This window comes from Dermacentor albipictus, chromosome 4, assembly GCF_038994185.2.
Source record: "Dermacentor albipictus isolate Rhodes 1998 colony chromosome 4, USDA_Dalb.pri_finalv2, whole genome shotgun sequence".
In the NCBI taxonomy this organism is placed as follows: domain Eukaryota; kingdom Metazoa; phylum Arthropoda; class Arachnida; order Ixodida; family Ixodidae; genus Dermacentor; species Dermacentor albipictus.
In genome coordinates this window covers 56,385,724-56,408,021 of record NC_091824.1, presented here as the reverse complement: position 1 = coordinate 56,408,021, position 22,298 = coordinate 56,385,724, and the positions used below count along the sequence as shown (strand labels likewise).

The window sequence follows — 22,298 nt, the reverse complement described above, 5'->3', positions numbered from 1 at the left end:
TGCAGGTTAACGCTGAAAAGAAAGTCTTTCTTTGCTTCACTCGTCAGAAAACTCTACTTACCTTTAGTTACACGTTAGGTTCGTTGTCCTTGCAGGAATAAACAAAACATAAGTATTTGGTTGTCACAATTACTAACAATTTATCATAGAATTCACACATTGATGATATCTGTTCTCCGGCCATGCGTAAGTTATATTTTTTGTGACAGAAGCACAAAAATTCCCCACCTAACGTAAAACTGCTTGATTATTATTCATCAATTAGACCGAAACTTGAATATGCATGTGTTGTTTGGGATGCGTTTATTAAACAAAATATTAAATGTCTCGAAAGGGTACAGAAGAAAGCCGTGTGATTCATATATTCAAAATTATCTCGATATGACTACCCCTCACAAATAATGCGTGATAATGGCATCGCAATCTTTGAGCAGCGAAGGGAAAACTTAAGAATTCGATTTCCTTCTATATATATTAATGGAGATTCATGAATTAATCCTGCATCCTTTCTGTCTAATTCGACGTCTAGGCTTACTCGACACCGTCACCCGAATTCACTAACTCCTTATTTTGCATGTATTCAAGTATTCTTTTTTTTCCCCCGAACTATAACAGACTGGAATAACTCGCTGTGGCCTATTTCAATTGATTGATGCATTATATATATATATTGTGAGACGAGGTTTAGGCAGCCAGTCTCTTCTTTATTCTCCCGAGACAGAGCCCCACCACCAGGCCCCAAAACGGTGAAGATGAGTATGTACAGGTGAGAATATGAAGCGTATGAATAATGCTCACACTAATTTCCCCGCACGCGCAAGCGGCCAGCCAGGCCGCGACTTAGCCAGGAGGGGAACGCCGAACGAATCGTTTTAGGCGCGAAACATGAACGATCTCCGAACCACGACAACGATGGTCGGAAGAAACGTCTACGGGAGTAACGCGATAGTTCACGGGGGATGTTTGTTCGTTAATAATATAGGGTCCAAGAAAGCGGGATTCAAACTTCTCGCACAAACCGGGTGCACGAATAGGCGTCCAAAGAAGCACTTCCTCTCCGGGACGAAAGGAGACGTCGCGACGAGAGATGTCGTAACGTTGCTTGCGATCTAGCTGACTGACTTCTGTGTTGAAACGAGCACGTTGACGGCATTCCTCAAGTCTCGAAACGAACTGTTCGGGTGTACTGTCTGAGGTGTTAGTTGGAGCATTGAAGAAAGCGGCGTCGATGGTGAATGTCGGTGAACGGCCGAAAACTAGGTAGAAAGGTGAGTATCCCGTAGTTCGTTGGATAGCGGTGTTGTGAGCAAAAGTCACGAAAGGTAAAAGTTTGTCCCAATTGTCGTGGTTTGGCCCGATATACATCGATATCATATCTATTAGTGTGCGATGAAATCGCTCGGTTAAGCCATTTGTTTGTGGGTGATATGCGGATGTCGTCTTATGAACTGTGCCACAAGCTCTGAGTACTTCTGTGAGCATTGTTGACATGAAAGTCTTGCCGCGGTCGCTCAACAGTACACGAGGGGCACCATGGCGCAGCACAATGACATCTAGAAAGAAGGTGGCGACGTCGGAGGCTGAACTAGAGCGTAGAGGAGCGGTGTCTGCGTAACGTGTGAGCTGGTCAACAGCTGTCACGACCCATCGATGACCCGCTGGCGTTATGGGCAAAGGGCCGACTAGGTCTATCCCAACGATGGCAAACGGTGTCTCGGGACATGGGATGGGCTGTAAAAGCCCAGCAGGAGGCGAAGTCGGTCGTTTCCGCCGTTGACACTGAACGCAAGAAGCGACGTACTTGGCCACAAAGGTAGACATGCCTGGCCAAAAGAAACGGCTCCTAACGCGGTGGTATGTTTTGTGGAATCCCAAATGGCCAGCAGATGGGTCGTCGTGCAAGGCTTCAAGGACTTGTGTGCGCATCGAGCGTGGAAGAATAGGTACCCAGCTGTGTCCGTCGGAGTTGTATATGTAGCGGTACAGCACATCGTTGTCAAGCTTAAATAGTCGCAGTTGTCGACGTAATCTGGCATTTGGTGCAGATGTAGTTCCGCACAGGCGTTGGATGATGCTGTCGCAGTAGGGGTCAGAACGTTGACACGAGGCGAGGTGAGAGAGGCGATTGGAAGATAACGTGTCAGTAACCGTGAGAGGTAATAACGGTAATAACGGGAGTGACGACTTAGTCTCATCATCAAGTGGCGAGCAATGGAGAGGTGTACTCGAAGCTAATAATGGCAGCGGGCAGCGAGAGAGAGCGTCGGCATCTTGATGCTTTTTCCCAGACTTGTAGACAACGTCAAAGTCGTACTCTTGTAAGCGTACCACCCAGCGACCAAGTCGTCCGGACAAATTTTTGATTGAAGACAACCAGCATAAGGCGTGGTGGTCGGTTATGACCGTGAAATGGCGTCCGTAAAGATATGGTCGAAATTTTTGGATCGCCCAAACTACTGCGAGACATTCCTGTTCTGTGATCGAGTAATTCATTTCGGCAGGTGTTAGTGCGCGACTGGCATAGGCAACAACTCTCTCTCGTGAGGTGGTATCCCGCTGTAAAAGTACAGCACCGATCCCATGGCCACTAGCGTCGGTGTGCAAGAAAGTTGGTGCGTTGTCATCGAAGTGACAGAGGACAGGGTCGCTGGTTAATGCCTGCTTGAGGGCTTGGAAAGAAAGTTCGCATTCATCTGTCCAAGGGAAAGCAGTGCCCGACGTGAGCAACTTGTGTAGCGGCGACGCCATGGCTGCAAAATGACTGATGAAGCGGCGGAAGTAGGATGCCAGGCCTAAGAAACTTCTTAATTGCTTTTGATTTTCAGGGCGAGGGAAGCGATGCACGGCAGCAACCTTGTCGGGATCTGGTCGAATGCCATCTTTGCTGATAAGATGGCCCAATACTTTGATGTTCTTTCTGGCAAAATGGCATTTCTTTGTGTTGAGTTGGAGGCCAGCGTTGGAAATGCAAGTGAAAACTTCGTCCAAGCGCTCAAGGTGCTGACTAAAAGTTGTAGAAAAAATAACGATGTCATCTAAATAGCACAGACAGGTCTTCCACTTAAGGCCACGTAAAACTGTGTCGATCATGCGTTCAAATGTTGCAGGGGCATTACATAAACCGAACGGCATGACGTTGAACTCGTAAAGTCCGTCTGGCGTTGCAAAGGCTGTCTTGTCCTTGTCCGCTTCGTGCATGGGGATTTGCCAGTATCCGGATCGGAGGTCTAGACTAGAGAAATATTCCGCACCCTGGAGGGAGTCAATGGCATCGTCAATTCTTGGCATCGGATATACGTCTTTGCGCGTGATCTTATTAAGGGCTCGATAATCGACGCAGAATCGTACGGAGCCGTCTTTCTTGCGAACCAGCACGACAGGAGACGACCAAGAACTGGAGGATGGCCGAATGATGTCTCTTTTGAGCATGTCATCAACGTTATCCGCAATGATTTTCCGTTCTGCGGAAGACACGCGATACGGGCGGCGGCGTACAACCGAACTGCCTTCGGTTTCGATGCGATGTACTGCGACGGAAGTGCGCCCCAGAAGCTTGGAGTGGACGTCAAATAAGGCTCTGTGTTTGTGCAGGAGTGCCAGAAGGTCTTCTTTCTGCGCAGTGGTCAAATCGGGATTTATCGCGGCCGTTAAAGCAGCGGCAGGAGTGTGACAATCAGTTGTGGTAGACAAAGGTGGTGATTCGGTGTGAAGCGGTACCAGCGAAAGAGGTTCGGTGTCAGTAAAGCATGTCACTGTAGAGCCCTGGGAGAGCACAAGTGGGGAAGAAGTAGGGTTATGAACAGCGACTGAGGCTCTACCGCCCTGAAACCGTACTAGGCTAGGAGCAAGGCTAAGCCCACCAGAAATGCAGTAACCACTCGGTGCAAGGAACACATCACCATTAATAATAGTGTCGGAAGTCAGCGTCAGAATATGCTCAGTGCCCGCGGGAATGAAACAGTCGGTAGACGTGACAAAACGCAGGCTGTGATCATTGACAGAGCACGAAGATTCAGTGTCTGTCATATGAATAGTTTGCTGACGGCAAGAGATTAAAGCTGAGGCGGAGGACAGGAAGTCCCATCCCAAAATCATCGCGTAAGTGCACGAAGACAGCACGACGAACTGAATGTGGTGGAGGATGCCATCAATGAAAACGCGCGCAGTGCAAACACTGGAGGGCTGAACAAGAACTGCATTAGCACAACGAAGGGGAGGGCCATTATACGGTGTCTTCACTTTTCGCAATCGAGAACACAAGTCAGCACTAATAACGGAAAGCGACGCACCTGTGTCAACCAAGGCTTCGATTCGGACACCTTCAACAAACACCAAAAGTACATTTGACGGGCGCTCCGGAGGCGTTTCACGTTGTCCAAAAGATGCAGCTTTCCCTCCTGAAGCTGCACCATTTAGTTTTCCGGGCGGTGATCGGAGGACGAAGTAGCCGGTCGTAGAGGGGAAGAAGAGCGCCGCATCGGTGATGGAGAGCGACGACGCGGGAAACGCGATGAACTGGCAGTGTTGAAGTCCTGTGGAGATGGGGAACGTGGTGGATAATAAACGTAGTCAGAACGCCGACGTCGTGGTACAGGGCCAGAAAACTGATCCCTTTCAAAGCCGTCATAGCCACGTCTTTCATCTTGCTGACGGCGTCGGCAAAACCTGGAAATGTGGCCACGGATGCCGCAGTAGTAACAAACCGGCCGAGGTGGGCTCCATGCGTTATAAGACGGAACAGGCGATGGTCTTGCAGTGATAGGATTCAGGGACATGGGCGGTGCAGGTGCCTGTTGTGGTGGCTGCTGGGGGAGTGGCGCTATAGAGGCAACCTGAGCGTACGTTGGCGTATGGATAGGGTGCGGGCTCGTGATTTGCGGGCAGGTCACGGCAGCTAGCTCTTCCCTCACGATATGGCGTAGGCCGCCACCAGGAGGCGTCAGATGGACCTCAGGAGGGTTTGACGAAGCTTGGGCGTGCAGTTCCTCACGGATGATGGAGCGGATCAAAGCACGTAGCTCGCTGTCGTTGGGCGCCTTGAAATCAGATGTGTCAGGGTGTAAGCGGAGCATATGAAGGTCATCGAGACGCTGACACGTACTGATGATGTCGGCGACGGTAGTGGGATTCAGCACTACAAGAGCATTGAATGCCGCAGTCCCAATACCCTTGAGCAGGTGGCGTACACGGTCACTCTCTGCCATCGAGGTGTTCACGCGGCGGCAGAGGGCGAGGACGTCCTCTATGTACGAAGTGTAGGACTCGCCTGAGTGCTGTACACGCTCAGCAAGCTTCTTCTTAGCGATATCGGAGCGGACAGACGTTTGCGAAAATCTGGCGTAGCTGGTTTTTAAAGATGCTCCAGTTGACCAAATCGAGCTCATGATTGTAAAACCATGTTTTCGCAACTCCGGTTAGGTAGAAGGCGACGTGAGCAAGTTTTGCTGATTCGTTCCAGTGGTTAAAGTCACTCACGCGCTCGTATAGCTCCAACCAGTCTTCAACGTCGTCACCTGGAAGCCCAGCAAATACCGGTGGATCCTTCTGAGGGGTGGTGACTGTCCAAGAAGGGGTTCCCGCAGGAGTCGGCAAGGTGGATGTCGTGGTACTGGTCTGCTGGTCTTGCGACATGGTCGAGTGCAGTTGGTAGAGGCGGCGACCCGAGTGGAGCTCCAGGGATGTAGCGTAGGTGAAGCTGGAGAGAGACCGGGAGCGAGAGGGCGAAGGGACCGGACAGCACACTCCACCACTTGTGAGACGAGGTTTAGGCAGCCAGTCTCTTCTTTATTCTCCCGAGACAGAGCCCCACCACCAGGCCCCAAAACGGTGATGATGAGTATGTACAGGTGAGAATATGAAGCGTATGAATAATGCTCACAATATATATATATATATATATATATATATATATATATATATATATATATATATATATATATATATATATATATATATATATATATATATATATATATATATATATATATATATATATATATATATATATATATATATATATATATATATATATGCTTGTTTTATTATTGGCTGCATTTATTCGGTATGTTGGTCGCGTACTTTCAGAATCATGCATAATTTTGCAAGCTTGCAGTAAGCGCTTCCTTGTTAGAAGTGTCCAACGGACATGTGCTACATGACAATCTGTTCAAAAAACAAAAAAGAAAGAATCGAAGATGGTTTTGGTTCATCGTCGGGCGGCACGATAGGGTAGGTCCAACCGGCGGTAATTTCTCGGAGTGATTAGTTTATTTGCCTTTTTTTTAAATTTGCTAATTATAAATAAACAGCCGCCGTCGTTAGACACATATGCCATCACCATGTTGCCACAACATGTCACTCCGACCGACCTGTTTCAACTACAATGCTTTTGTGTGCACCGTTGTTCCTATATAGAGCTGCTGCACAGAGAAAAAAGGAGGTCATGTTCGTACTCAAAGGATGGCCATTGTTGCAGCACGAGTTTCGATTGGATATCGCTGTCTCCAATTACTTTAGCATCTTTAGTTCAATTTGTATGTCAATAAATTCACTGCACACTTCCCAGTTATGAGTCCTGTATACACTCGTGATTTTGAAACTTATGTGCATTTTGACTTGCAGGGAAAATCCTCCATTGTTTTAATGAATAGTCGACATAACCGCGTATATGTGGCGATAGCACTACAGGTCCGTCTAACGACCACGGAGCGTTGCTGCGGTACCCAGGAAAGTCCTAAAAGTATACGTTGATAGCTAGTTCGCTGAAAACACCTTCGACGACGGCACGTATATACAGGGTTTGAGCAGATAGAAAAATATGCTATGTTCTGATATGTGGCCCTTTAAGGCTTGACTTACCGTGGTCTACACTTTGTGCCCAACATACCTGCAGTATATAATTGCTGAAAAAAAAGATACAAGAAAATAAAAATTGGCCGTACAAAATTTAGGGCTGAATTCCCAATTATTTTCGTTCGTAAGCGCTTTTCACCCTCGGCCGGTCGCATTCACTCAATATACATATACATTGTACATATATATATATATATATATATATATATATATATATATATATATATATATATATATATATATATATATATATATATATATATATATATATATATATATATATATATATATGTATATATATATATGTAACCCTTTCGAAAGTCGCGCCTTTAATAAGTATAGACACGTAGCGTACAAATTACACACAGCTACACATATCGCAGAAAATTTTGTTGCGCTTGAATGGCCACAACGGGCATATACGCAAGTTTTCTTGATATCTGTAGCTAACAGCTAAAAAAAATTGGAGCCTAGCTGACCAGTTCGCTGGGGAAATAGTGTCCGGTGTCGCCTTCTCTGGGTACAAAAAAAGAAGAAAAGAGAAGGACGCTATGTTTCCGGCAAGCACGCATAAATCTGGCGCCTTCGCCGTGCTTTATGGGTAACATTTCACGGGTCGGCGCACACGGGCCGCCCCGTTGGATCGATACTCACCGGACCATGCAGAGGCCCGGTTTAGGACAATCGGGCCTCTTTGTTGCTTACACTTATGAGCAGGCTTTCGACGCGTCCGAGTGACGTGCGGCATAACCGCTTATATACATAATGCTATCCATGATCAGACGTTCAATCGTAGTATACTGCTGCTGGTGAGACTATATAAACATTAAAGCACTCGGCATGCATTATGAACACTTTATCAGTCTTCGTCACGATTCACACGGGAAACATAAGAAGTGACACAATTAATATCAGCAATTAATATATCAGAACACCTGGAACTGCTGAACTGTATATAGAAACATTACACAAGGTCATAAGTAACCGGCTGGCCGTTTAAAATGCGTCGGTGGTATAATCCATGTCCGCGGCAAACAGCACTGTTTCTACAATGAGTAGTTCTTCCGGAATGTATTGTTTGAAAAGCAAAAATTAAAGGAGAAAGACACAGTAAAGAAAAAAACAACGACAAAGAAGCGATTTCTTTGAGGTCCTTTATTAATTATGTCTCGCGCTAAAGAATGTGAACGCAGGGTATAAATACCGCGCATGTCCAAGAATTTTGGACATTGCTTCTTCGGCTATCTGTCGAACTTCACCACAGTGCAGCAGCATAACTATATGATATTTAATAAATGATGTTTCATAAATGATATTTCATAAGGCCACCCAAACTTCAACAACTTTCATTTGGCCACGTACGTCCTTTCATTAACATGCGCATTCACGGCACTTAGTCGTAACCTGTTTGTTGCGTTATAATAGTGTTTTGATCAGGATTAAAGGAGAGAGAGCGAGAGATGAGATGCGAAAGGCAGGGAGGTTACTGAAGATACATACCTAGTTTGCTATCCTGCACTGGGGAAGGGGTATGCGGAGACTGACAAAGAAGAAAAGCGCACATAGATAAAGCAAGGGAGATTAAAAAATTAAAGAAAGAACATCAACACACACACAAAGGAAAGCGGGAGCGTCACGTCATTCAACTAGGCCGCTTGGCCTGAGGAACTTCAGTAGCGCTTTCGTCGCCTTGTGGCGTGAAGACCGTGTCAAAACGTTGCTATACAACGCGGCAGGAGAGTTGTGAATAAGTGTCGTGAATACGGATGTTATTAGAAGGGCGTACCCTGTCGACGTTGCTAACTGAAAGCTCTCTTGAAATTCCGGCAGGCTCCTGAAATAGCCTTCTTTAATAATGCTGCCCTTTGAGTTACGCTGGTGCATTGCGGTGAAGGCGATAGATTGCGACAGGGGCAATGTGCAAAATTCCTGGGCGTGAACATTGATTGTGGTTTCCACGGCACTCACTCCAAATATTTTGCAAGCCGAGAATGTCGTTTTGAGGCCTTTTATCGGCTTTTACGTCACTCATCCCGATTGGGTTGCATGTTTCTCATACTGTGCTAATCTTCTGGCTTGTGTCGAATATCCTGTGCCAGATTCTGCTAGGCTAGTAACTTCTCAAAGTAGTGCATTCTGTTTTTGTTGCTGCGTAATAAATAAAAAAAATTCTACAAGAGGAATAAACTGGGCTAGAAGCACGGCTGGTAGATTTCTCCGCTTGGGCAGTCTTTCGTGTAGGATGCTTGCTATGGAGCATTTCGAAGGTCACCAGATATCTGGAGCGAACTAAATGGAACATGATTACGGAATTACGACACCGCTAAGCGCTACTGCACTTAACGCAACACAAATATCCGTGTACTTTTTTTTCTTTATTTAGTCGATAAACTCCATTTAAACGGCGGCAGAAGCAATAAAATAACGATAATGACGAGGAAAAGAACGCAACAACGGCCAAAGCGAGCCATTCCAATCCACTCGCTCCCCCTGTTCTTCGCTTCTCGTTCCTCTCGCCGACGCCATTCCAGCGAAGGCAGTGACCCCACGCGGCACCAGCGGCGTCAGTGTGCATGCAGCTAACGCTTTCGAGCGCCTTCCCGAGGGTCAGGGGAGGCACGCACGTGTAGAGCACAGAAGCACGCCCGGAGACGAGCGTAGTAGATAGGAGACGAACGCAGACACGCCCTCGGCTAATGCTGCTGCGGCGCGGCGGGAAACGCGGAGAGAAAAAGCAGCAAGCCGATTATGTGATGTATGGGCGCTGGCATGATGGCTGGCAGGCGGGCGGGCGGGCAGGCAGGCAAGCAGGCGGGCAGGCGGGCAGGACGCCTGGATGCACGCAGGCCTCGGGCCCGCCGTATCTTCCCGCGAGCCCTCGGAGGCAATCGCCGCCCAGGAGCCTTTGCCGACAGACGAGCCGCATCGGCGGGCGAATGCACAACGCAGGGACGGTCTTCGCTGGCAGCCGCCCCATCGTGGCCACCTCATTTATCAGGACTATAAGCTCATTTATCCGATCTTGTCGTTTCACTTCTTTTTCTTTTCTTTCGCGTGCGGTACGCGGTCTCACGGCGGGGAAACTCTCCTGCCGCACTTTTCTCTCCCCCCCCCCCCCCTTTCCTCCACCGGTGGCAGCGAAGGGAGCCGAGAATGTATACAGGGTGATCTTGTCTGGTATGGCGAAGGTATTCCGCGAATTCGAAACGTCGACATGTCGCAGCTCGGGTCGCGGGTTATTTCGCTCGAAGACATTTTGCGCGGAGCCATTGAGATGTGGTTGATTGCGACAACTGCGCGCTCAACCCATCGCACGTCATTAATAACGATCCATATAGGCGACTGCGTGTTCGCAATAACTGCGCCGTATACCTGCAGAGGGAGCTTATAGACGGTTTCGGCTTTGTGCCGGTGGTAACGATGTCGTCGATTCGATTACCACTCAGATACAGAGTCGGAGTGACAGAACTTCCGCGCATGTGTAATACAGCTGGGAATTCGGGGTGGCCATAATTTATTCTCCGGCGAAGACTGCGGTCTCCCAGATTGCCATCGTCTGTTGCCGCAACGTTGTGATCATTCAAAAATGCAGACCTGTGTGCAACTTATTTAAGCACTTCATAAATGTTGAACAAATTGGTTCTTGAACAGTCTGATGTGATTGGTAGGTTTTTTGGAAGCACTTGTGAATTCCGCGCTTTTTGAAATTGCCCTTCGTTCGTGTTAATTTCCATTGCCGTTGCATTCATTGTTCCGTTGCATCTCGTTCACACACACACACACACACTGTATATATATATACACACACAATTAGGAAAGTTGCTCCGAGAAGAAGAAAACAAACAATGAGGCAAAAGGTAAAGGTAGGTAGCAGCTAGCTGTCACAGAGAGAAACGGGAAGGCAAGCGCCGGCGTAGGCGATTGCAAGCGGATTATGGGACGCCGAGCCGCGCCTATAAGCCCGCGAAGACTCTGCATACAAAGCAGCTCCGGAAGTGTTCAGCCCGGCATCGCGTTGGTGGTGCCTTATGCGGGGCCTCCGCTTGTCGACACGTGGCATGTTTTGCTTTGGCCGCTCGGATATATATACATATATTTTTTGCATGCTCGTGAGCATACGCGACAGTTAGTTAATGCATAACACAATGTCATTGTTTGTCCTTCTTCGCATTTGTTAAACGAGTGCCACAAACCAGAAAGGAAAATTTAATTGGGCTTATCGAAGGAAGTGAAACGCATATCTAACCGATTTATTTAACACCGAGGAACGAATGACACATTTTTGACTTTAGAGAGTTTTAGAAATAGGTGACGCCAGGTTAGGGGACGCTATATGTCGACTGGGCATACAAAAGAAGAAACGCAGAAAAAGTACGAAAGATATAAGGAAAAGCTAGGGTTTTTAGACAGGATAAGCCTCTCGGGGAGGGTACTTTTCAGAGCTTTCTATTGACGGTTTTTATTTTGAAAATTCTGCGTCGATTTCCTTCCTGTTTTTCTGTACCTCACTCGGCTACCTTCTTCAGAAAATGTTATTTAAATCGTCAACAGAAATTATATAAAGGCGTTTTCCTCTTTATTTTTCAGGAAACCCTTTAGGTTGTCTATATGTAGACAGCCTGTGAACATGCACTCTCACAGAATATAACCTAACGATTTCCGCAATGTAGCCGTTGCATTTTCTAGACACTTGGCTGACTGCTTATATAAATTAGTTCTTTTTTTTATTTTATTTTTTGTAAGCGGGTTAAATTTGTCTCCCCGTTGCATGCGCCTGGCTCGCAACTATCAGAAGTTAAGCAGTTCACTACGACGGAGAAGGCGAAAGAAAGTAAACAGTGTCGAGAGCAGTATGTGAGAATGGATGCCTGAGACCCGACCAGCCGAAGGCCAGGTGTGCTCTCGCCGATAATCCCTTTGGCCTCTCCCTCCCGGGCGTCGCGTGGTATCGCGGCGAGAGGGGGCCGTTCGTTTAGACGCCGTAAAAAACAAAAAACAAAAAACAAAAAAAACGACGAAAAACGCGGGGGCTGGCTCCTGCTCTCTCATCTCTCCTTTCTATTTGCCAGCGCCACATGACACGCGGGCAGTCCCCGGTGCGAACAAGACGAGGATGCAACTTTCTGTGGCGAAAGAAAGGAGGCTCACCCGTCGTATACTTATCGCAGGGCTGGTCCAAGCGTACAATGTACTCTTACGTACGCGCAGACTCAACACGAGCATGCTCACATGCTCGCCCGTGCAGTCTTAGCCGCCGCAACATCCTTCTTAACGTGGTCGTCACCGTGCATTTGCCCGCTGGGCTTGCGAATGTTACGACGAGATTTGAGAGAAAGAGAGTGTTCGCCCTTTGCCGGCGCGTAATGACTGGCTGTCCCTCTCTGGCTTACCCGTTGAAAGGCGTGTTTTTTGCAGTACGGGCGCGTTTGTGCGGATCGAATAACTAGCCTTCACAACGTGTATGCGAGTCAAACCGGAGGCTTTGCTTTTGGGATTAGACAAGAAAAAAAAAAGGGGGGGGGGAGGCGGGTAGTGCAATAGATGGCTTGTTGGCAGCTGGCTGAATCGCGGCGGCCTTGATGTCTAAGGAGATCACCGGTGTCAGACCCAAGGCTACCGCCGCGCCCCTTCGTTCCCATATACACGAAAACTCGAAAGTACGTTTATCCGCCAATTGAACGAAAGCCGGGCGGGGTGTAGCTTACTTCCGTTCGCCGCGACATTGTGATGCTATCGAAAGCTGGCAATAAAAAAATTTGCTTTATATAGCTGCTCCTGAATACCCATGGCCGCACTCGTTCGTACACGCTAGCTTGCTTGAAGTAACAGGAGCGCCTTGGAGACCGCCGTAAGGAGATATATACCGTGGCTTACATCTACGAAGCACCGGCTGTCGGACATTTAACAATGGTTTGAAACAATTTCATGACGATCTGCATAGTTCTCGAAGTGTGCATTTTATTAGATGGCTTCAGGAAGTATATTCCGATTGTCTGAATCGCATATTGCAAATAGGAAAAAAAAAGGACATACTTTGTGAACTGAGGGCCTAAATTTGTGATCAAAGGGTGAAATAGTTTATGTAAGACTCCTACAGGACAGACATAACTGCTGTACTAAAAAAAAATGGAAAGAAAACCCGCTTTACGTGCCAGGGCTTTCCCGCTGTATGTCCTTCAGATACAAAGAAAACATCGTTCCGCTCAACAGATTCTAATTTGCAATAGTCGCACACAAAGTACACACTTTGACAAGTAACAATTTCGGCAGACTTGGAATGAAAGGTCGATCAAGCTTCCCTTGCGTAGCCATCAAATTTGCTTATATATATATGACGGCCCCTCGCACGGGAGCCCACGGATACGAGCCACGTCATGAGGCCGATACCAGAGTCCAGCAGAGCGCACGAGCACAAAGTTGATTTACGGCGAGCGGCCGGACATTATGACTGCTCGTTTTCTTGGGCGTGCCTGTTTTATCGCCCTAACAAGGCGACTGATCCATGTTCATCTTATATACGGGAGCGAACGTGGCAAGCCATCCCAGTGTAGACGCTTGCTTTGGCTCATCGCTGACACCCCCTACGCGCCGAGTATTCTGGGATTCCTTTTTTTTTTTCATTTCGCCGATTGCATCGTTCCAACACGCGAGCCAATGCGGAGATGTACCAGCATTCTATGTACGTAGTTGCGTGCAAACGTTTGCCTACACACTGGCAACATGTGAGCGATGCGTGGCTATATATGGCCGACGCTGCATACAAATTAAGCGCCAGGCCCTCACGAGGCATGGAGAATGCATTTCTTTCCTCTCCCTCGATACGTGCAAGCACAACCAGAGACGGCAGCTTTACGACGCGTGCATGCAGGTCGCATTTTCTGCACCTTTCCCGGGCTTTTTTGTTCGACAGCGAAGAAGAAAAAAAGAAATGCGCGAAGGGCGCGGATCTCATGGAGCCTTCGTTCATCGACTGACGCTATTCAGAAAGCAGGACATCCGGGTTTGTTTTCGTGAGGCTAGGCCTGCTTAGCCTCTTGGGCTGAATTTCCCTGGCATCGGAGAGCCAACGGACCTGACTCATCTTTTTGGGGGGTATAGGCACGACGTCGGGTATCTTTTTTACGTAGTAGTGAACACGCCTTGCCTATCTCGACGGGTGCTGCGTGGATGTGATGTACAACAGGCTCCTCCACGGCTCCGCACTATGCGCAGAGCATCATAAAACAAGAAACATGAGTCAGAGGGCATGTAGACAGTTGACGAATGAGATATAAGCAGATTGCAACACTGCTTTCGGATTGCCCGAGAGCCAAGTTTGCATACCATTTGAGGAAGACTAGCGAAAATGAAAAGGTAATGAGTTGTACTGGTGTCGCCGCCGGAAAAAAAAGAAAGAAGGAAGCGTGTAGTCTGAATTTATTTGAATGCTTAAGAAAAGTATGGCACGGAAAACGGAAACTATAATAAATAATATGCGGTGTATAAGACTATAGGATTTCGTGCTTTTGTTCCTCGCAATAAATTACACATAACACTGTGTTTTCATGTACAGGACAGGCATCAACTTTGTCAGCGTCGAAAGCCCTAATGTTGTGCGCTGAAACTAAGAAGTAAGAAGAGGATGAGGCAGTGGCAGCAAGTTCCGGAGTACTTTCGTCGTAGAAAATAACATGTATGGGAATGTTTGCACGACATCCACCACTGAGAGCTTTATCAAGTTTTCCTCGCTATTGCTTTGATTTGTCGTGGTAAGCGTTGTTTTCTATTAGTGTCTAGAATTGTCTTATTGCTGCTTTACATTGTGTCTCGTGACAAGGGTGAGAATTTCACTCCATGCAGACCATACATTCATGCAAAATGTGTGCATGGATATAAGTCACAGGAAAGTGGAGATTCGAATTCATCAACAGCTGGCGAGCAAAGGAGGACTTGTTTCCAACTTATCTCTATATGGACAATTGCTCTTGCCTTAATGTTGACTCCGGGCTGAGGCGTTATTTGTTCACCCACCATCGAGGGATTACATTTTGACCGTTGTTTGCGACAGTGCATGGCTGCAATAGCCTCATCGACATCTAAGCAACTTTCTGGGAGTGGAAAATAAGAATGAAAACTTTGACCTATGTTTTTCTTCATTCTGAAGACGACTGCAAAAACAAACACGATTATGGTGGTGAGGAATATGTCGTATGAACGCTTAGTAAGTAATAAACTCAGCTCTGTCTTTTCATATGTTTGGCTACATGGATGGAACAAACGCTCATAACTTAGCCTCAATTAGCCTCAATCGACAAGCCCACCTTTCACGTTATTATTGCAAGGACAAATAATCGGCAATATACCTCTAGAAAAAAAAAAAAAATCATCCAACCGGCAGTAGCACGAAACCCAGAAGAAAACCAATAGGGATTTTTCGGAAAGAAAGCTTCGGAGTTAAAGAATAATTTGCCCTGGTCCGTCGAATTTTTCTTCAACTGCGAAGCTTTCTTTATGAGGAACTCGTAGGGGTCTTCTTTGCATCTTCGTGCAACAGTCGGTTGGATGAAAATTTTTCCACTTCATGAACTTTCATCCACCTTGCGGGCTTCCACCGAACCAATTAGCCAATACACCTTTGAGTTCCTGTAGAAAAATTGTATGTTCGAAGTCGAACGACTTGCACAAGTGAAATTCGATCATATTGCTTGCTCTGAGATATACGTCACACTATATGAGTGCATAGCTTAAATCGTTGCTGCTAGTGGATATACGTTCTTGAACAGTGTTAATAAGGGGCACGCTCAACTTGTGCGCTCGTTCAGCCTTCCTCCACAGCAACTTGCTTCCTTCTTTGAAGCGTCGGTTGGGTTCTGCGTATGCAAAACGCTGTTCCTGATTTCGCGTCCGATAACCTGATTTGGTGCCTGAAAACTGAAGCTTCTGTTCGTAATTGAAACTGCATATACTAAGCGAGCTAAATAGGCACGCGTCGGTGAAATCTGGATAACAACGCATATAATTAGGGTGGTTCAAGTGCCCTGTTAACGCTGCATACGTAACACGGATTCCAATGTCAGGTGTAAAATTCTGGTTCAGTGTGTGGCGCTAAAGGCCGTACGAAACCATGTGAAATAGGCGGGTGTTCTACTGAGTGTTATATTTAGTGTCACTATTCTCCCTTCTTGCGCAAATTTGTTTCGTCTGCCAAGTGACAAGAACATTCACTCCAATAAAAAAAAAAGGCAGGGAGTCGCGGCACGTGCAAAGACAATGATATCGGCCATAAAAGATCCAGAAGCTGTATAGGAAAGGTGCTAAAACGCACACGTCTCGAAGGTTTCGCGCAACGAATGTGATATCAATCTATTTTGCCTCAGGGGCAACCTGTCGGCAGCTGTGGTGCAGTCAGCGATCCCCAAACTCTTCCAAGGTAAACACTATGCAAATCTGTCAAGGTGAATAGCACCTGGCTGCGCAGTTGGAGAGCGAACAGGAAAATAATGGCCTCCTTTTGGCTGTTGATCGCAGCCCAAGACTTACTTGCTCAGATTTTCTAATGCTGGAGGTGTAGAACGGAAGCGGGCTCGCCTTTTTTGTTTTTATTGAAAGGATCAATGGAAGAGGTTGGCGCCTTTATGGCGGCACCGGCTACTCCTTGTCACTTATCAAAGGAAACAAATATGCGCAAAAAGGGAGAATAATGACACAAAATATGGCACCCAGTAGAACACCCGATGAGTAAAAAAATATACAGCCAAGCAGTACATGAATCGCAAAGTTTTGTGCATGAGTTCAATACTCGTACGCATATATAAAGTCAAATATTTCGAATAGCCAAAACACAGTATCCAAGTGCACTTACGGCGCAAAGCACGAAAAAATAAAGTAATTACACGTGACGTAATAATCACGACCACCATGTAAATCGGTTTTGTACCCAGAACAACATCTATATCACTAACTTGGCTTATTAATATAAATTGAAATTTAAAATTCCCGATTCTATGTCTCTGAATTTTCCCCCCAAAATTTTCAGATCGCAACGCACGAAAAAAGAGAGAAGCCGTAAGGTGCGCCAGAGAAACGGCCAGGCTGCAAATATGACTCCTTACGATCATTCCCTCTCGTCATTAATTGGATATGGAAGCTGGCACTATTCCGGAAATATCTTTCGCATTCTTTTACCTTCCTCTAAATATTGTACCACTTGTCACACATGACAGACTAAAAGAAACGACATACGTTATGTGAAGCAAAAAGGTAAACGGACCCTGCAGTTGACTAAAGCGCGCCTGCATGAATGGAAGGAGGATACCGGTGGGAGGGCTTCTTCATCGCCTGGCCACTTGTCACGTGGCCTGCTGAGACGGAACGAATGATACCCGCCACCGGTAGATACGAAGAAGCAAACTGAACTGCAATAGCCTTTCAAGAGACAGAAAGAAAAGAAAGCAAGGAAGCAAGAAAAAAGGCAAAAGAAAGGCCCGTGAGCAGCACTAGCGCGAACGCAAGTAACGAGTGATAAAAGAAAACGAGGCTCAGATAGCGACAGAAAGAGTATCTGCACTCACTCACTCCACGTGGGCTCTTCGAAAGCCATAGCGAGGCTACTATATATTTGTGCCTGCCCACATACACGCGCACACACACACAAACGCACACACGCACACACAGCGAATAGGGACGCTCCTCCCCCTCCTCCTCGGTGCACCCGCTCCGATTTCAATTACGCCCACGTCGCTGGGAGACGGATTTATGGGACCCATTGTCTCTTCGACACAGGCCTCGATCGTCGCCGCCTGCAAGCCTCACTCCTCGTGTACGTGTGCCGTCCCTCGGCTGCTTAGTCTTTTTGGGCCTATCCCCAAATTTCTTGTTTTTGCTTGCCTGTGCCTTTCAGGAAGCCCGCAACTCCGCACTCACCATTTTACCCTGTCCGACTGTTCTCTGTTAGCGGCCTCTTCCGACGCGGACGAAGCTTTCAATCTTCGTTTTCTCCGAAGATTAGCTGCGTCCTGTCTCTTCGATCCATTATATTGCTGGCGATTCTCTCCCTCTCTGTGTCAGCGTGTGTCACATGGGTTTGGGTTTGTGTGCGTGTGTGTGTGAGCGTTCATTCGTGCGTTAGTAAACTACGGGTATATCGCCTTGCACTTAGTGGGCTTCGCATCTTGTTCTATTGAGCTTACTTCAATTCGTAGTCTCCTGTTTGCTTTCTTTCAGAACGAACAGCGACACCACTGACTCCTCCATGAGAAACTGAGACTGATGGTGCATTGTCCCGAGGGATGGTACACAGTGCCACCGACACCATAATGTCTGCGCCGGCTCACCACTAGAGCTAAGATGCCACAACCTATCTATGGGTGAGTTTAAGCAGAGCGCTAGATCACTGTTACTGAACTGCAGTTTTATCTATATAACTCGGCATCGATGTTTTCGAGGTGCCATACCCATGATAATCGTTCATCCTTGCAGGCAGGCGCACAACCACGAAGCAACGCTATGTCGTTCGTATAAGCAGCAAAGGATTGTGAAATAATCGCAAAAGTGCTAGTTATATGACTTGTCGGTAGACACTCATAGAAGAATTGTGGAGCCATAAGGCGAGAAAACGTACAGAAAAAACATAAATAAAAGATAAATACATCATGGTGCGCAAACGGTGGTTGTTGCACTTCCTTCTAGACCTCATCAGTGATACGGCAATTTATTATTGTGACAAAATGTTTTTTATCGTTCAGGCATCTCTCTCTGCTTCTTTCAATGCGGCCACACCAGTATAAAAGTTAGGAATAGGAAGGCGGGGCAGAATGGTTACAATAATAACTATGATGCGTTACACGCCTTCCGTTTCTGACATGCGGCACGATCACACGCCAAACGATGAAGCGGGAGACTTTTGAAGCTAACAACGCTTCAAAAACCAAATTTTACCGAGCAAATTCACCGCAATCATCCATTATATATTTATGAACCGCTGTCCGTTAAATGCCAACTGGAAGGAAGTTTTCGATCGCGCAAAAGAGAGAGAGAGAGAGAATGAAGAGGAGAGGCAGGGAGGTTAACCAGATATGAGTCTCCGGTTTGCTACCCTACACTGGGGATGGGGGATAGGGGTTAGAAAGATGACAGAGAGGAAAAGGCAAAAAAAAAAAACGAACGCGCACGCATGGAGACACACACACAAAAGGCGTTCCAGTTAAAGTCGTTCACACAGGCCGGTAGATCGCAAGAAGCGCAAAAGCGCTTGCACGGCCTTCTTCTGTGACGGTAGGTCCTTTCGATGTTGCAGAATTCTTTTTTCGGACAGCGGTTGGTCGTCCAGTTGGTCAAGTTCGTGGCTAAGGCATGCCCTCTGTGGACTGCACTGCGGGCAGGTGCACAAAATATGGCCAATTGATTCTTCATGGCCGCAGTGGTCACAGGAAAAAGCCTCGTTACAGGTGATGTATATACGAAGCAGCCTATATACGTACACAATTTTACGTTTGAAATACGAGCGGACCCACCGCTATGAAGCCGCAAAGGTCAATATTTTTTATATCAGAATTCAAAAGTACCGCGATTACCATGGACTGGTCGGAAATGGCGCAGGACAAGGGGCGAGGGGGTTGGAATGGGTGTAAGAGAGAAAGGATGCAATGAATGGCAGGGAGGTTAACCCGAGGTAGTTCCGGTAGGCTACCCGGCACGGGGGGAAGGAGTAGGGAGATAAAATGAGAAAGAGAAAGCGATCACAAAGAAACCGCGTATACACCATCGAGCGCTAGGGGGCGGCCTTCTTAAACCCTATCGTGAAGCACCATAGACTACAGGAATCCTAGTAACGCGAATAGGGCCTTCTGCGCGCATCATCTTTGGGGAGAAACTGGCCTAGAGCTTTCAGTTCTGATATTGGACGATTGTCCAATTGGTCCATCATTCTGCACATCACTTGCCTCTCGGCACCATAACGCGGGCAGACACGGATAAGGTGTGCGAGGGTCTCTTCAGATCTGCATATGGGGACCAAGAACGTTGGAAAGCATAGCACTCGCCTGGGCATCCAGGCGTCCAGCCATGACAAAGAGGCCCGTTCACGTATGCGGCTCTGGGGCCTGTGAATTATCCGCCTACCACCGGAAGTTGTCGTCGTCTTCTAAGCTATACTGTTAACAGACTGTTAATTAAAGAAAAGTTAGACGACTACCAGCACAGCCGCTCTGTCAAGGCTACTACGATGGTGTAACTATATTAATGAAAAACCTACTTCGCAAAAGTATAAAATGCTGTTGCCGTTAGCCTCTAAGGCCCCGCAATATCCACCCTGGCAATATAATAAAAAAACGATAAAAGCGTCCTCCCGTTGGATGTGGGTCGTAGTGATCACGAAGCGTGTCCAAACTGTCGCATTCGATCAAAGGCGCTATAGCTGTGAAGACGGAGAGGGCTGCGGTTGGGATAGCACGCGTTTGTCAAATTGAGTAATACGCGCCAATGGATGCGATAAAGCTTTAGCAAAAGTGGCCAAACAAGTTGTTCGCTATGCAAGTGATCATGAGAATTTACGTAACCGCACCTATCAGATAAGTTAGAGGAGTATAAGATCTGTTCGTACTGCCTGAGGTAGCCTTATATTTCACGGTAAGCGCTGTTATTTTACTGCACATCTCATTAAGTCTAATTCAAGCAGCAGCTCGCCTACGAATCTCCTCAATAGGGGCAGACTCAAACAGAAGGCACAAATCAAACCGGCATATGTAATCGCCATAAACGGACATTGCAAGAATATACATCGAGAGCTTAATACACACAGGTAAATTGTGAAATCGACGTTCAGCAGCTATACGAACTCAGCAGTATCTACGAGTGCTGCTGAATACTTTTCATTGGTATGCTGTAAGAAAAATAATGGAAATGGACTACAATCATTTGGGCGAATTTGAAGATGAAAACTTAGCTGGCTACACCACGCTGCTTTTCTGTACAGAAGGAAAGTGAACCATGATGGCGCTGTGTTTTGTGCACATTACATATTTTGTTCGTGAGCTGCGCATTTTATTTGATTTTTCAACCTATATATCCAACCGGCGTATCATGCTAAGTAAGCATGCTACTAGGCCAGCCTTTAAAGATTCACTAAATCTCTCTCTCTTTCTTTGAACTATAATGTTCAACGTGGTGCCTGTGAAATGTTGATGCATATTAATGACGAGTGCTCACTAATGCTAGCATTTATACTAAAGTAAATATATTCAAAGGGCACACGATCACTGATCCGGGTCGGCATGGTCAGTAACGAAGTGCGTATCCGCCGTGCCAGTACTGAATTCTCGAGAACCAGAGCGTCGACAACTTCGTGATAAGGAATACAAAAAAAAAAAGACACAAAAAACGCAAGACATGGAGATGGGGCCCGCACACAGTTTCAAAGGATACTGGAAAGTGGGTCACTGTAAATTTCGCGGGGAAATATTGAAATTCATGGAGGAGTCGACTCTGGCGACAGAGAGCTTTATTTATAGTCGGGTGCCGACACCATAAGCGCGCGACCCAGTGCTTGTGGCAGCATAGATCGTAGCACGGGGTAGCTCAGGCGTGTCCACGGCGCGTGGCACTTGCCTAAGCGTGGAGCCCGACCGTAGATTATACGCGGAAGTGTTCAGTATGCATGGAAAACGCATGCTTGGTTGCAGGACGGGCGTCACGAAATTTCGACCACGCTCTGCGGCTGCTTATTCTTGCTATCGTTATCGCTTATACTCGGTGTCCCCCCCGCCACCAACTCCCCCTTTTTTTCCACGGGGCGCGTTATATGAAAGCAAATGGGCCAGCCTGGCAACGGGTAGAACCAGTTTGTAGCTATGTTCTGCCTAGCTCGTCTCCTTTAGGTTTTTCTGGTTATTGGGCTTTTTTTTTCTTTTTTAGAAAATCTGGCCAAGGCGTTAAGGTCAGGCCATTACCGAGCTACGAACCTGCTTCACAGCAGGCATTCTTCAAATATAAATTGTCAAATATTTTCTGTCTACTTGCGTTCCTGTTGTTTGTCTCCTAGAATAACAATTTGAAATGTTCGCATTCATCGCGAGACTCGCAGTACTTGCAGTATTAGGTATTGAAGTACTTGCTTTTTCATTGTTGCGACACAGTTAAAATGAATGGCTAAGCGGGAAATTAGAAGGAGATGAGTCGCATATTTTAAATATTCAGGAATGACTTATCTTACTTTAAAGTATTAACTATATAATTTTTATAAAAGGGCGCCTTAGTTGAAATCTATAAAATAATCCATCTGTACATGGACGAGTATAATTGTGATTTTTATAAATCTATTTCAGACGATATACAGTTCATGTGAATCGACTGAGGAATGTTTGTCGTCGAACTATATACATGGAGCGAGGTTTGCCATTAACCAAAAGGTGACACATGTGGGACTGCGGTAGTTTCGAGCTATTTAGTGTAGGTTTTTCAAGTATTTCGCA

The 22,298-nt window shown here is 46.7% G+C and overlaps 1 protein-coding gene and 1 long non-coding RNA gene across 2 annotated transcripts in view; one reads left to right on the top strand and one right to left on the bottom strand.

Annotated features, from left to right (window-relative positions):
• The window catches only part of LOC139059089 (uncharacterized), a 99,185-nt gene that overhangs the window by 16,514 nt on the left and 60,373 nt on the right, over window positions 1-22,298 (top strand). Inside the window, exons 2-3 of the mRNA XM_070536990.1 lie at window positions 14,405-14,600; window positions 18,055-18,197. The gene's annotated coding sequence lies outside the window, so the exon portion shown is untranslated. The remainder of the gene's footprint in view (window positions 1-14,404; window positions 14,601-18,054; window positions 18,198-22,298) is intronic.
• The window catches only part of LOC139059096 (uncharacterized), a 39,329-nt gene that overhangs the window by 3,020 nt on the left and 14,011 nt on the right, over window positions 1-22,298 (bottom strand). Inside the window, exon 3 of the long non-coding RNA XR_011513901.1 lies at window positions 6,859-6,902. This is a non-coding gene — a long non-coding RNA (uncharacterized lncRNA). The remainder of the gene's footprint in view (window positions 1-6,858; window positions 6,903-22,298) is intronic.